The sequence below is a fragment of the Arvicanthis niloticus genome, chromosome 19 (assembly GCF_011762505.2).
Source record: "Arvicanthis niloticus isolate mArvNil1 chromosome 19, mArvNil1.pat.X, whole genome shotgun sequence".
NCBI lineage: Eukaryota > Metazoa > Chordata > Mammalia > Rodentia > Muridae > Arvicanthis > Arvicanthis niloticus.
Window position 1 is genome coordinate 50,905,600 of NC_047676.1, and position 15,542 is coordinate 50,921,141.

The following is a 15,542-nucleotide window of genomic DNA, read 5'->3' on the forward strand; positions in this document are numbered from 1 at the left end:
TATATTATGTCCATAGACTGCTTTCACCAGTTTCATGCAAATGAGCAGTTTGCTTCAATCAAGCATGCCTTCAAATTGCATCAAATTCAAGCTTTATGATGCATTGAGGCAATTTACTGAGAAGCAGATGATGTCACATTAGTGATGTTTTATTGTGAACTACATTAAGCATTCCTTTAGAAAGAGTAAGGTGTGTCCACAGTGTGTGATGGGATTCAGGAATGAGGAAGCTCTTGGTGAACATATCAGTGCACTTGTATCTTGCACCCTGTGGGGTTATTGGGAAGAACAATCCCTCTCTTTCTTTGGGTATGTAGAACATGTGATTGACAGAGAGCCCTGGAGGCCATGGAATCATATACATGGGTGAATTCAGTCAAGCCCAGCTCTGGCACCCCATCTCCTGCTTAGTTATATCTCTCTCCTTGGTGACTACACATTCATATCCAATTCAACTTGTCTAAGTAAGACACAGCTTCTTTTGATTGCTTCTTCTCTCAACTTTCTGAGGAGTCTTTGACCTTAATCCCCTTTAAAAACCTGGCATTTCTACCACCTGCCTCTGGACCAGTTTTGGTTTGAAGGATGTCTATGTTTGGAGGATCAAGAACAGGACCATTTGTGCTGGAGAGAGAAAGGTGTGCAAAGGACGAGATGAACAAAGGATTCAGAATAATCAAGAAATGTAAAGTTAACTCTTGCTGGGTAGTGGGAGGCTTTACAGGGCACAGTGGTGGTCTGTCTGGATATTTTGTTTTTGAACATTTACCAGAACAGCCCCGTGTCAAAGTTAGGAAAGTATACACAAGCCAGATTACAAAGATATTGTCTGCCATACTGTGGGACTGATGTTTGTCGTCGAAGTCATAGAGGACATGTGCCCCTTTAGAATAGTGTGACATGTTCATGTTTAAATTTAGTGGGACAAGATTGACAGAAGAGTGGCCAGCTGGGAATTGGGTTCCCAGATGCATTGATTCTGGCTAGGCACACTGAGGGTGGTGGGTTGAAGTGAGGACAGCACCATGAAGAGATGCTAAGGACGTAGTAACCAATGGCCATAGCGGGCGAGCTGGTGGTGAAGAGGGCGACACGCAGGCTTCTGGTTGGGCAACTATGGGATGTGAGACACTCATCAAGCCAGGGAGGTCAGCAGGCTTGAGGGTAAGGGGTTGAGGACATTTGTCTAGATTTGTTTTATTTCCTGACTGGTATACATTGTAGTTTGGGCTGTATTTTATAACTCATCTTCTTTTTATTTGCCATGTTTCTCTCCCCACATGGATTTTGAGTCTTCGGAGGATCTGGGTCACAGTAACCAATGTGCTTAAGCCTCAGCATCTTTAAGTCATTATCACACCTTGAGAGGTCACATCACCAAACACAGGGACACGAGGCCCCCAGCTAAGCACCATGAACAGCTGTGCACCGTATCATTTGTACTGATGGGTATGGCAGGACCTTTGAACTGGGACATGACTTCACCCTGAAACTTTCCCCAGGGTGACCTGGCCCTTCTGGGAGGCAGGCCCACATCTCATGTTGGACAACTAGAGGCTGAAGGGCAATGGGGGTGATAACCCAGGCTCTCTCTCTCTCTCTCTCTCTCTCTCTCTCTCTCTCTCTCTCTTTCTCTCCCTCTCTCTCTTTTCTTGCTCTGCAGAACCCTATAAATTCTTTAAAGAGAGTAAGTAATTTCCTCCAGATAAAGAGTGTCTTTTGCATTCTTGAAACAAATGAAGGCAAAATGTACAGAGACTTCTGGGAAAAGCCAGTGTGGTGTGAGCATGATCCCTGGGTGTTCTTCTGCAGCAGAGTGGCCTTTCTTCCCCTCCCCTGAATGGTGTTCTTTGCTCTCAAGTTAACTCATGTACTGGATTTTGTCCAAGTACATTTTGTTTCTTGACTGGAAGCCAGACTTCTCACAGTTAGGGAGCATTCTCTTCTCTACTCGTCTTTTCCCCAGGCCCACTCTGATCTTAAGATCATTTCAAATTTTCTATGGGGTTGATCTGATAGTGAGGAGAACCCACTGGCTTAGGTAGATCTTCCACTTAGACTGAGACCCCAGTGACTCCTCTGGGACCAGCCAGCCCTATACTCGGCATCCGTCTGCTTGGACAGGCTGCTCTGCAGGCAGCAGAGGCAGAGCGCTTCTGAACTCTGCCCTCTCCAAATGCTTTCCAGATGTGTGAACCCCTGCCTCCCGATTCACTCTGACTGTAGCCCTGCCAACATGCATCTGCAGATTCCAAGTGCACAGGAACTTGAAAGAGGAGCTTTGACAACATCTGCCGCCTTCCCCTAGCTCTGCCTCTTGGCCTCCTGAGACATTGTCCCATATTTCATCTCCTCCCTTATGGAAACCCATTCAAGAACAACTGTCCAGCTCTTCTCTGTTCACAGAGGCCAGTGCGTCTGCCTCACCCAGAATCCATCATTGATTGGTTCTTGGGACAATTGACAGAAACATCACCAGAATTAGCAAGAAAAAGTTTGAACTCCCCAGAGGAGGAAGAGCTGATCTTCCTCTGCTGGGTTGGTGACAGTCCTCAAACAAAGGGAGGGTTGGCCATGAGGAGGCCAGCACAGAGCCCTAAAAAATGTCTGAAGCTTTATGAAGAGTTGGCCTGCTGTGCCCTTTTGAAAGAAGGTAGGTCTGCTGGTAGAAAGATGGGAGAGACAACCCTTCTTCACAGACAAACAAGTTCGGCTTCTAGAAAACCGAAAGAGTTTTTTAGAAAAAGTGTGCAGAATGAGTTTTTTGTGCTACCTCCTCCCCCAGCCTCATGGCATATTAGCCATTGAACTGAGAGACTAGAAGAGGACCCTTTCAGAATTTAATTCCAAGGAGTGAGAAAGGAGACAGGGACCCTTTCTGTAAAACAGCAGATGTTTCCCTAGTGCCTTCAATCCCTAGGGAGTCATCTGATGGCTAAAAAAATAGATACTTAACCTTAGTTTTGTCTTTGATCTCTACAAACCCTAAACTGTTCTGCTCCAGTGGGGGTGGGGCATAAACCCTAGGAGAGGAAACATTGGTGAAGTGTGAAAAGGGACAGAGAGAAGATGGGCCTTTAGGCTTAAGATTTGAGAGGGAAATAGTTCCAAGGGAGAGTTTCCATCTATGCGGGACCTGGGTCCCAGTCAGAGAGGCCTATCTGAGTTCATAAAGCCAGCTGCCTTCAAAATGGCATCAGCCCAATGACAGACAGTGTGGCCTGACAGATCACTTTTTGTTTTGCCCTCTGATCTATGGGTCACTTCAAATGGGTAACAATTATGCTCTGCCTAACTAAGTAGTCCTGGGCACTTTGTTCCCCAGAGTATTAATTCAGAAACCTATTGTTTAAAACAAACAAGCAAATAAGCCAACAAGCTACAAACTGTAGCAGGATACTTATTCTGCTACATTGTATTCGCAGTGGAGCTCGGTGACTAGGCAGTAGAAGAGGAGGTGGAGCTAGGAGAGAAAGAGGAAGGGATGGGGAGAAAAAGAGGAAGGGGAGGAGAGAAAGAGAGGAAGGGGAGGAGAAGAAGGAGGCCATCAGCCATGGAGAACTACGGATGGGTCAAAAGCTGTTCTGGGCAGCAAGTTCTATCAAAAGATTAGATATTGGGTAACAACTCTAATTGTGTGAGCATCTTGTTGATTGAGCATGTCTAAATATATACATCTTTAGATAATCATTAAGCTCTAAGAGTCTCACTTCTACTGGGTACTGTGAGGATGGCAGATATTGTCTGGGGTTCAGCCAAGCTTTGTGGATGCAGCATGGTGGATTGGCAGAGACATCCCCAACACTGGCATCTTGGGGATGCCAGGGCCTGTGTATCTAGATAGCCGGAGCCCCGATCAGAGCCGAGGAGCAACAGGAACATGGTGGCTTCCCAGGAACAAGCTGGACCAGGTGCCATTTTCTAAATATCACCCCCTACAACAAACAAAGTAAAAAAAAAAAAAAGCAAAAAACAACACCAGGTTTATCTTTAAAGCTTTGGAATAACAAGGTGATGGGCTGAAGCTAGGTTTGAAGTTTCCCTTTTCCCCAACTTCTTCCCTGAGAGCTAACTCAAGGCTCTAGGGCAGTCCTACCACTATGGCAGCAATTTTCTGGAGAATAGAAGAGTCCGTTTCTCCATAGAAGTAGAAGGAAGGATGGGCACAGGGTGAGGCAATCTTTCCTGCTGCCAGATAATTTAACCACTGGTGAGCTCAGTTCTCCTCACAACCTCTTAAAGAGTAGAATCCAAATTGCATGGGTGATGACTGAAAATAATTTTGGGCTGGTGAGTTGGGTCTGGACTGGGAGGAAATACAAGTGAACTATAAAGGGCTGGAGAGCTGGCTCAGTGTTTAAGACCACTTGCTGCTCTTGCTGAGGACCTGGGTTCGATTCCCAGCATGGTGGGCTGATGCCATCTTTAACTATAGTTTTATCTGATTTTTATGCTCTCTTCTGGCCTTCCTGGACACCAGACACAAATGTAGTTAATACACATAGGAAAACACCTCCACACAAGATAACAACAAGAAAAACACCAGAAACATATGTTTCCTCCTGAAGTCATCATGCTTTAGGCTTCCCTGAGTGTGGTCATTTTTATGAGGTTGTCTATGTCTGTTTTAGGGTTTTACTGCTGTGAACAGACACTATGACCAAGGCAACTCTTATAAGGACAACATTTAATTGGGGCTGGCTTACAGGTTCAGAGGTTCAGTCCACTGTCATCAAGGTGGGGGAGCACAGCGGCATTCAGGCAGACATAGTACAGCTGAGAGTTCTTCATCTTTATCTGAAGGCTGCTAGCAGAATACTGGCTTCCAGGCAGCTAGGACTAGGGTATTAAAGCTCGTTTTCACAATGACACACCTACTCCAACAAGCCATACCCACTCCACCAAGGCCAGACCTCCAAAGAGTGCCATTCCCTGAGCCAAGCATATACAAACTATCACATGGCTGAAGCAGGTGTGTGCCTGTACAACTTCTGATTTTCTACCCTACATATTGGTTCATACAAATGAGGGAACCATTGTTATCTTGTGAGAAGAATCAGCCCCCAGTGACCTGGTATGGGCGTAGAGCACCAAAGACACAAGTGAAGAGGTGGAGGAAGAGAAGATGTTGGCCTGATCCTTGCTAACTCCTGTTCAATCCATCAAATTCAGATGTCTGCATTATCAAGTAGGAAACTGAAAGACAGGAGTATGTCCACATTGAAGACCTGTTGTAGACTGAAAAAAATGTGAGCCATTGCCCATAGGTTCATATGTTTGAACTCTTGGCTGCCAGCTGGTTTGGAAGGCTGCAGAACCATTGGGAATTTGAATCTTAGGTCAGTGCCAAGGGTCTTCCTCTATCACTCTTTATTTTATTTTATATTATTTTATCTTATTTTGGATTTATTTATTTTATGTTATGTGTATGAGTGTTTTGCCTGTATGTAGTATCAAGTGCACCGTGTGTGTGCCTGGTACCCACAGAAGCCAAAAGAAGCCATCAGATCTCTTGGAGCTGTAGAACTGGAGTTACAGAAAGTTGGGAGTTACCATGTAGGTGCTGGGGTGAGGACCCAATATGGGTCTTCTTCAAGAGCAGCAGGTGCTCTTAAATGTTGAGCCATTTCTCTAGTCCCCTTCCTTTAAGAAGCATTATGGGAAAGAAACTCAAATAAGAATCAAACTCAGACTCAAATCCATGTTTGTGAGCCATTTGAACTCAGTTCTGTACTTAGAAGGGCCATGGACTTAGTTACAGTTTAGAGACCCCTAAATGGGTTTCTCAGGACTGTCTGTGAAGTGGTTTGAACAGGGCTTGGTGAGCAGGCATAAGCTAGACAGTTCTAGGTGCATAGTCACTGTTTGCAGTGGTTGTTAGTCTCTGTTCATCTTATAACCTAAGAGGTGTATTTTCTTCATTTCTTCTAGCTGTCTCTCATATACTCTGATCCTTTCTGTCCAGCAGTTCTTCCTACCTTCCTATTCTGTCCCTTCATCTGAGCATCACTTTTTTTAAAAAACATTTAAGAACTTGTACCTCTCTTGCTTTATAGATTTAGTTGCATCTTTAACAGTGATCAAGGGAAACTTGTCCATGTTCTTTGGGTCCTCTGTCACTACAAAGTGGAAAATTGCTTGGCTGAGTGAGTCAACACTTTTGATGGTCTTTGAACCTGTAGAGGGTTAACACAAGAGTCTGGAAACACTGGGAATTTGACTGGTTAAGATAATCCGCCCCCCTTCTCCTATTTGGAGCAAGTAACAAAGGCAGGTCCTTTCTTCACATGACGTGACTCTGAGGATGATGTAGAGAGATGTGACTTATGAATTATCTGACTGCCTGTTTTTAGTTTAATTGAAAAAGAAAACAGAGATTAGCAAATTAAAAGGAACAACATCTCCTGTGAGATCAGCAGATTTGTTCTCTGGAAAGCTAACTCCAAGGAAAACTGGCACTATCAGCAACTTCTCATTCTTAACTTTCTCTAGTTTCAGCATCATTTTTATAAAGTTAATTAGATCTTGGAGTAAGCTGGGAATTGCTTTTGGTTACAGGCCTACAGAAATGTAATATAAAGCGGCATTAACAAAACCGGCCTTCTTAAATGTATGTAAAACAGAGGCAAGGAGGGCAGGGCTATTAAACTCCATGTTTGCTCCTTCATCCTTAGTGCCCTTGGGGTCCAAAGTTACCTCATTGCAGAGAGGTGACAGCTGGAAGACTAACCCTTCCCTTCTGTCTTGAAGATCTGGATTTCAGATGGGAGATGGCCATAGACATCTTCATACCATTAAAGCACGTTGTCAGGAGAACCTGGGACGGAAACATTTACCTTTGACCTCAGTCACCGCATTAAGATTGGGTTAAGTTCTGGCTCTGGAGCTCAGGTGGGATGCAGAGTCTTTACTCTGGAGGGAGACAGACCGGCACTTGGGTGGGTAGGTAGTGTCTTCTGCTGCCATCCCTGTGTCTTTCAGCAGTCTTAGGCTTGTGGCTGGATCATTCTAATGACCCTCCTTCTCTGTGTTCCCAAACTACCTCTCTTACAACAAGAATGTGTGATTGTTATCTCAAGCCCCTCCTTTCCAGATCCCAAGTCTGTTCTCATCCTTTGCTATCTGAAGCAGACTTACCCTGTTTCCACTGTATAGCCAAACACCCAACCTCCAAATGTGAGGATGCAGCGTGTCTTCATGGAGTCACTGTTAAGCCTGTCCACTACCTATGTGGAGTAATTTGTCTCTCAAATTTTCTTGACTGGCATCTATAGTACATGCATTTCTTGTCAACAATCCTAAGGCTAATTGTTTTTTTTTTTAAACATGAAAAATAGTTATTCACATCTTACTGATGCCAAATAAATCCTAAATTATGCGACAGACATCAGTGTGTCAAACTCCTTGGATTTGATATTTTTTTATTCTGTTTTCACTGTCATTTTTCCCTGTAGTTTTTTCTTTCTTTCTATCTAATATATATGTGTGTATATGCATGTATATGTGTACATATATATGCACATATATACATACACACATATGTGTATATACATATAAAACATATATGTATATACTATGTATATATAAAATTATATAAATTTTATATATTATACATATATAAAGTATATAATATATTTAAAGTAAGGCTCATATGGGTAATTAGCCACATAAACAAAACCCTCTCATTTTTGACATATACTTCTATAAACATATGAGAAGTATTTATAGTTATGAGATCCCAGCACATTTCTGTCACCTTAAATGTTCCTGTATGCCCTTTCTAGTTAATCTTTCCCTCCACCAAGTGTCCAGAACCCACTGACCTGATTCTCCTTTGTAGAGAGGAAAATACTTGGGCTGCTTGAGTAATATCATAAAATGGGATTATACCCAGAGAGGCCTTGCTCATTCTTTCCCTGACAGCTTTTGGGGTTCATCTGTGGGCTGTCTGTACACTAGTTTGTCCCTTTGTACCTCTGAGTTGTATTTCTCATTATATGTGGACCACAGTTTATTTTCCAGTTTGTGTATTCACTCACACAAGTCACTTCTAATTCCTGACTAGGCTACAAACATTCACATTTTCTTTTTTTCAGGAATTTCTGGGAATTCTGACTTTCTATTCCCAAATCTAAGAGGGTTTGCAGACCGAGCCTTCTTGTGAGATATCTTCAAAGGTAAGGGACTTTAATACAGCTGTCAGATCTTGGTTTCTAGAATTCGCCCCCAGCTACAAGGTTCCTGGGAGGAATGGCTTCTTGTAGGAACTGGAGTATCCTATGGGGCTCTGGGCTGTTGAGCCAAGTCTCTACTTCTTGGGTTCATCTGGCCTGGTGGGCAGTGGCTGAGATGGGAGTAATTCATTCAATGGGTGCAGAGCCCGAGACTCTTCTAAAGGCCACTCTCTTTTGGGGCTGTAGCTGAGGACCTGGTAAAGGCTACTCTGTTCCTTTGAGATGATGTTTATAGGGGGACAATTCTTGCTAACACTGAAGCTAAAATCCAGTGGCCCAATGTGTCTCTGGACACACCCTCCAGTAAACTACTACCTCCTATCCATCCCTGAGCTGCTGGCTCTGCAGGTGACTCAGTGTGACCCAGGGTAGCCCAACAGGAATTTTTTCAGCACTAACATGCTCCAGGCTCTGCTTCTTGGTGTTCAGATCCAAAGCCAATAAGAGCAGAGTTCCTGAAGCTAGTCCAGGGATGACCACACCTATGTCCTCCTGAGACTGGAAGCATCTGAAGAGCTGGTGGGCCACCTCAGACTGAGGCCTGGTCTCTGACCACCTGGGATCCTCCTGGCTAACAACCTGATCTTCCTCCCATTGGACTGCTCTGAACTACTCTTGCCCCAGAGCATCTAGGGACTGGTAGTGCCAGCATCTTTTATACCTCCTGCAATTGTACTGGACCCTTAGGTCCCTTTCCTCAGCTCTTTACACTCATATGGAGTCCAGAGGCTGAGATATTTGGGTGTCCTTGGAAGGATCCAGAACAAGAACCAACATAGGCCAGCCAAGGGAAGGATTCCGAGAAAATGAAATAGAAGGGGTCTTTGCCTTGTCATGTAACTTTCAAAATCAGTTTGTCACTGTCTTCCCAAAAGTATCTCAAATTTGTACTGGGTTTATAATAAAACTATAGGTTAGTATGGAAAGAAATCAGCACCATACTGAGTCTTCTAATTTCCAAACATGCCACAGAGTACCATTTATTTAGGCATTTCTCTAGATCCTCTTTAAAATCTATTGTAATCATTTTTCATTGTTTGTACATGTAGACTACAATAAAATATTAATCTTGTAGTAACTTGCCAAATTCACTTGTGAGCTCCAGACTACAGTAGCTTTTTTTTTTTTCAATTTTAGAAAAAAATAAATAGGTAAAAACACTCTCTGGCCATATAAGCAGACTTATTTCTAGCTCTCTATTATGAATGCCTTCTATTTCTTTTACCATGTTACTGCACTGACTGGATCATCCAGTAATGTGTGGAATGCAGGGGGTGACAGGGATACCCTTTCCCTGTGCTCAGCTTTAGAAAGAAAGCTTCTATTCTTTCAATATCGAGTATACTCTCAGCTCTAGATTTCTACAGAGATCTTTTACTATAAAGTTTTTTTTACAAGTTTACCTAGAGTTTATGATAAACGGATGTGGAACTTTATCTGTTCTATCTCTACAGCTGTTAAGATGATGGAGTTCTTCTGTGTTTGCCCGGGGATTATTACATTGATTGTTTTGTTCAGGACTCTATGTGATTTCTGGACTCACAGGGTGATAACACACTGTATTCCTATCATGCTAATTCAGCTTATTAAGGATTTTTTCATCGAAGCAATGTTATTAGGGGGGCATTGCTTTGTAGTTTTCTCATAAATAACTGACAACATGGTCATAATAATGATGAGTTTAGCATCAGAATAATGTGAGGTTTTCTTCTTTATATTATTGATTCTGCTTATTTCTGAAGTTTGCACATAATTATATAAAACTTTACTTGCTAAAAATCCTCCTTTTCCCTATTTGTATTTATATGATCATTTTTTTTTTAAATTTAAGGGCTGATTTTGAATTAACAAGGGACACCTTGCTTTAAATGTTTCTTCTCTTTCCCACCTTTCTTCACCTTTCCATGTCCTCTCCCCCCAACCTCACCCCTGTCAGTTTCCCTGTCTTTCCCCTTTTCCCCAAACATGATTCAGCCAAGTGAAAATCTTTCATCTTAGCAAACAGTTTGCTTTCAAACTTATATTATCTTTTAGGCTTGTGGTGGCTTGAATAGGGATTGCCCCCATAGACTCATGTGTTTGAATGCTTGTTCATAGGGAGTGGCACTAATTGGAGGTGTGTCCTTATTGGAAGAAGTGTCACTGTGGGGCGGGCTTTGAGGCCATAGATGCTCAAGCTATGTCCACTGTGGCACACAGTCTTCTTCTGCTGACTTCAGATCAAGATGTAGAACTCTTAGCTCTTCCTGCAGCACCATGTCTGCCCAGATACCGCCATGTGTCCCCTGGTGATCATAATGGATTAAACATCTGGAACTGTATGTAAGCCAGCTCCAGTTAAATGGTTTCCTTTATAGAAGTTTCCTTGGTCACGGTGTCTTTCCACAGCAATAACACCCAAACTGAGACAAGACTTATTCAGAAAGAAGGAACTTTTTTTCCTCCTGACAATACAGGTTATACAGGTAAAATATTTGCATAAAAGAAATAAATCCCATTTTAAGTTATTTCTATAATATTGCTGAGACAGCAAAGTCAGCTCATTGATATTCATTCGCTGAAAGAGGACCAGGTGCTGTTCTGAATAGTCACTCATCAACTGTGATTATGTGCTTGCTCTGGTGCTTAATAGCAAGCTTTGCCGGCCGGGATGGAGACTTAGTGTCTACTGTCTTCTTCTGTGTAAAATTGTAAGTGAGCTCATGGTTTAAAAGGTCTACTTCTGTCTGAACTTCTCTTTGTTTCTGACGTTAAAAGCAGGACTCTCCTAACTCTAAGTTGTAGTTTGACGTTTCTAATGTTGGCTTCATTAACACAAGCTTACACCAACTCAAGTGAAGGTGGCTTCCTCAGACACCCCAACATAAACTATGATCTCTCCTGTAAGGAGTCCTGGCACTGACTGAGGAGGCAGAGGTTCCTCTTCCTCCTCCTCCCTGTCTACCTTTCTTCCTTCAGAGTCTATTTTTACCATGCAGGGTCCTTGCTTTTTCTTTAAGATCTTGAACAACTAAGGGTGGGCTGGCTTTGAAGGCCAGATGGTCCCAAGACCCCCTACCATGTGTATCTGTACCTCCCCCAACTTTGTTCTAAAGCTAGGTGAGAATGGTGGGATCCAGATAATTTTCAATTCAGAAGAAAATATCTCACTAGATGGTTTTCTCAGTGTGTAACACGAGGGACATGCAAAGTCACAGTTAGACAATGCTTTAACCATCTCTGGCCAGGTGTCACAGTAAAAAAGCAGAGAATTGGTGTTGAACCAGGATGTGGTGGCATCCGTTGCTGTTTGCTCCTTTCATCCTGAAATCATCACCATCTGGGCTGACAAGTCCAGAAGTACTAAATATGTAGATATGAAACCAGAGATTCAACCACAGGCACTGCAAAGAATGACTCCCCCACCCATGCACATGGGGCAGCCACAACAAAGGGGCTGTGAACAATGCCAATTGTGCTGACTGCTTAGCCCACAGATATGTGGTCCTTCAGATGCATGTCAACAAAGGGATGAATCAAACTCGGTGCTGGCGAACAAGCATGCATTGTCTTCCCTGTTCCAAAAATATTCTCTAAATTCCCAAAGCCCCGAGCACTAGGGGATAAACCCTGCGTGGCCTGCAAGTAGACAAATATCAATCCCCTCAACATCTAGACTTGCCTGGCACTTGATCTGAGCCTTACCCAAACAGGCAGCATTCAAACCTTTAATACAGATAATTTTTATCTAGGAAAGATCTTGCCAACAAGGCAAGCCTAGAGGTCTGCTCTGGGAGGCGTGGAGAATGTCTGACAGATTACTAAGCCCAAAGCCAGAGGAGCAGTCCATTTTTCTCCTGTCCCCCCTTACCATGTAGCTGATGTAATTACACATTTCTGTGATGACAGTCTGTTATTTACCATGAGATAATAGGGTGGCCCAAGCAACGGGAGCACAGTGATGGCAAGTGCACAGATCACTGAGTTAATGGCTGTGTGACCTTGGAAATTATAAAGGGTCAGAACTGCATGACAACACTACTTATCTCAGGTCTGGGCATCCAAGAGTAACAGGGCTACAGGGTGCTTTACCTTCCCAATGGAGTTTCTTCCAGAGAAAAATGTTGTAGTCCTGGGAAAAGGCATCAAGAACATTCATTGTACTTTTAGTTTTTCTTTATGTTGTACAGAGGATCCAACTCAGGCCGGCTCATGGTCGGCAGGCACTGTATTCCCATGCACTATTCCTGGGCGTCTTTATTTTATTTTTAAATTTTGAGACAGGACCTCACTTAATTCATCAAGCTGGCTTTGCACTTGGGATCTTCCTACCCTGCCCGTCAATACTTCTAGTACTTGGGATGATAGGTCTGTGTCACCAGGCCTGGAACACGCTGTCCTTAACTCTTTTATCTTGTGCTGCTGGAACAACTTTTCTATAAAGGTCTTAGACTTTCTGAGGTCTCTCAAATTGTCAACTCTTCCAACATAGTACAAAGTCAACCACAGGCATGTCCATGGGACTATGCTCCAATCTAATTTTATTTATGGACACAGAACTATTTGAATTTCATGTAATTTCTAAGTGTGGTAAAATATTGTTATTTCACTATTCCTGTCATTATAAAAATATAAAAAAACCTTTCTTAGCTTATAGGCCAGACTAAAATAAGATGCTAAAACCTTTAGCTATGGTTTGCTGTTCCTAGCTGTAGAGCACCTGAGTGTGCTATGCAGAATTTGAAAGAAAAGTGCCTTCAGGCTTCCTTGCAGCCATGGGGGCCAGTTGGACAGCAGCCACACTTTTACAGAGAGCAGGATTGCACCAAAAGTCAGACCCCATCTCTGATTTTCCTGGGTAAAGGGACACAGAAGACAACAGTGTTGTCCTTTGATGCACTGAGATTTTCCCTCCGTCTTGATTTTCTTGTTCTTGCTTCCCTATTGCCCAGGACAGCAACAAAGCAAGGACCATCACCTCCTCAAAGAAACAATCTTACTTCCTTTCTCATATGGATTTGGGTTTGGGGACATTCTGTTCTCCCATGAGCCTCCTGTTCTGGAAGTCTCATTGGTTTTGAGGTTTGTAGTAGTTCCAATGAGGGAGAAACCCGAGGATGTGATAAGTCAATGAATGTCAGTGTGTCAAAGGACACGGTGCATTGGGCTGAACAGCCAGATAAAAGCTTCGTCTGTCCCGGGTCTCTGCCCTGTGTCTGCTTTGAACAGAATCCTTGCCCTGCTCTCTTCTGGTGTCATCAGTGACATTATGCTTCTTTGAACCTTTCAAGGAAAGAAATCCTTTGGAACACTTGTGTGTCAGGCATGGCTCTATACTTGAAAATACAATAAGCTCTTTGAATTAGGTTCTTCCAGGACTTTTAACTTCAACCTACAATCTCTCTCTCTCTCTCTCTCTCTCTCTCTCTCTCTCTCTCTCTCTCTCTCTCTCTCTCTCTCCTCCACACACACCCCCCCACACACACACACCCACACACACCCCCACACACACACCTACCTACCTACCTACCTACCTATTTATCTATCTATTTTTAGCTAGGGCTGAACAACTTTAATTTTGTTACTTTGGCTCTGAAGATTTCAGGCCTCATGACCTCAAAAAGAAGATGACTAGGCAGGAATAAGAAAAAATGAAGTCATAAGGGATCCTGTCCTGTCTCTGCCTGCACCAAGCCTGCTCTTGCTAAGGCTGTATAACATGCTGTCAGCCTTTGGCAGAGACCATGGCTGTGCCAGCATCCAGGCTGATTTTTAGTGAGAGAAGGCAAAAAGTGTTCAGTTCTGCTTTGTTTGATGCAACGGAGACTTGGAAAGGATCTTGGAGTGCAACTTGTGGTGTGACTAGACTGAATGCTTTCGTGTTGAGTCTTCATCAAACTGTCACATGGCCCCTGAAACTGCTCAATGATTTTATTGGTCATGGTCAACACTTTAGGAAGTAAACATAGCCTTATCCTTAGCCTGTACTGCACAGATGCACAGAAGCTCCCAGGCCCAAGGCTCTAAAAACAGTCTACCCTGCATTGTATTCTCTGTCAGTGACTGCTACCTGTTTCTGTTTCATCCAATGGTAAGCTGGTTTTCTATGCCCTACCTACTCACAGGTGGGTGGAGACAGCAGCATTGTGCAGGTGTTTGTACCCTAGAGGGAGGGAGTGAGGGAAGGAGTGCAGGTTGGGTTTTGGAGTTGCAAACAGTGACTGAGAACTTGCTCTTCTTACAGGACTTCTGCTTGCCCCTGTAATACAATGCTCTCCAACACAGTGCGACTTGGAAATATAGGAACTTCAAAGACAACTTCACTTGTACTTTGTGACGTCTTGTCTCTATCTTTATAGGTTTTTTTTTTTTTTTTTTTTTTTTGCCTCTGCCACCAATTCTTCTTCCCCAATCCTCATGTGCAAACACACATATGTGTGCATAGACACAGGCATACATTTACCATGTAAGACCAAGAAATAGTCAGTCAGGACTGTCATATCAAATTACACAGTGTGACTATGTAAGACATACAGGTGATCAGAAGGATGCTACTAAAAAGAGAGATGTACCTTCTGAGTCCTGGGTCCTGTTGCTCCTGTATGCTGACCTCATTAACCTTGGTTATGGTTTGTATTTATATACCCTGGGACACTTTTTAGACCAAAACCATAGTGATGGGTTCCATATAAGATAAAACCATTTATTAATATCAAATGCTGTCTGATTCCTACACACCATTCATACCACTGAGTTAAAGGTAATGGATTGGACAATGAGAGAGGAAAAGATTTACCACTTGCTGGCCACTAATTAGGCATGTGGTCTTGGGCACATTCAGTGACCTGACTGAGTGTCTACTGTTGCCTCTTGTTCTGAGAATCAAGGAACTGCACGTAAAGATAGTATGTGATGGATAGCTTACATGGGTGGTAGACATGATTCCAGGGAGGATGTTCTCTCCATGAAAATAATGACCAGAGTGAAGAGTGAGAAAGGAGCAGGTGAGATGACACCAGAAGGATACGGGCAGAAAGCAGCCCTGGGCTATGCTGGGCTACCCTGGGCCACCCTGGGCTAACTTGGGCAAATGGTTGATTCTGTTTCTTTATTCCTTTTTAAACAGGGGGCTATTTGAAATTTGTATTGTTTGGGTAGTAATTTATCATTTTTCAGAGTCATCTCCTTTGCATGCTTATTAGCTCTATGTAGGAGGCCCGTAGAAAGGTCAGCCTAGGCTAATTTGCATAGGTCCTTTGGTAGCTGGTTGTCCTGTAAACTATCATCAATGAGGAGACTTGGACTAGGGCCCAAATTATCTTTTGGAAT

General features: G+C 43.2%; 1 long non-coding RNA gene across 2 annotated transcripts in view; it reads left to right on the top strand.

The window, feature by feature from the left end:
- Nucleotides 1-2,277: 2,277 nt before the first annotated feature.
- LOC143435098 (uncharacterized) overlaps nt 2,278-15,542 on the top strand; it is a 71,651-nt gene continuing 58,386 nt past the window's right edge. Inside the window, exons 1-2 of one of the 2 annotated variants that reach the window (XR_013105090.1) lie at nt 2,278-2,653; nt 8,097-8,177. This is a non-coding gene — a long non-coding RNA (uncharacterized LOC143435098). The remainder of the gene's footprint in view (nt 2,654-8,096; nt 8,178-15,542) is intronic. The other variant, XR_013105089.1, reaches the window with a different exon arrangement.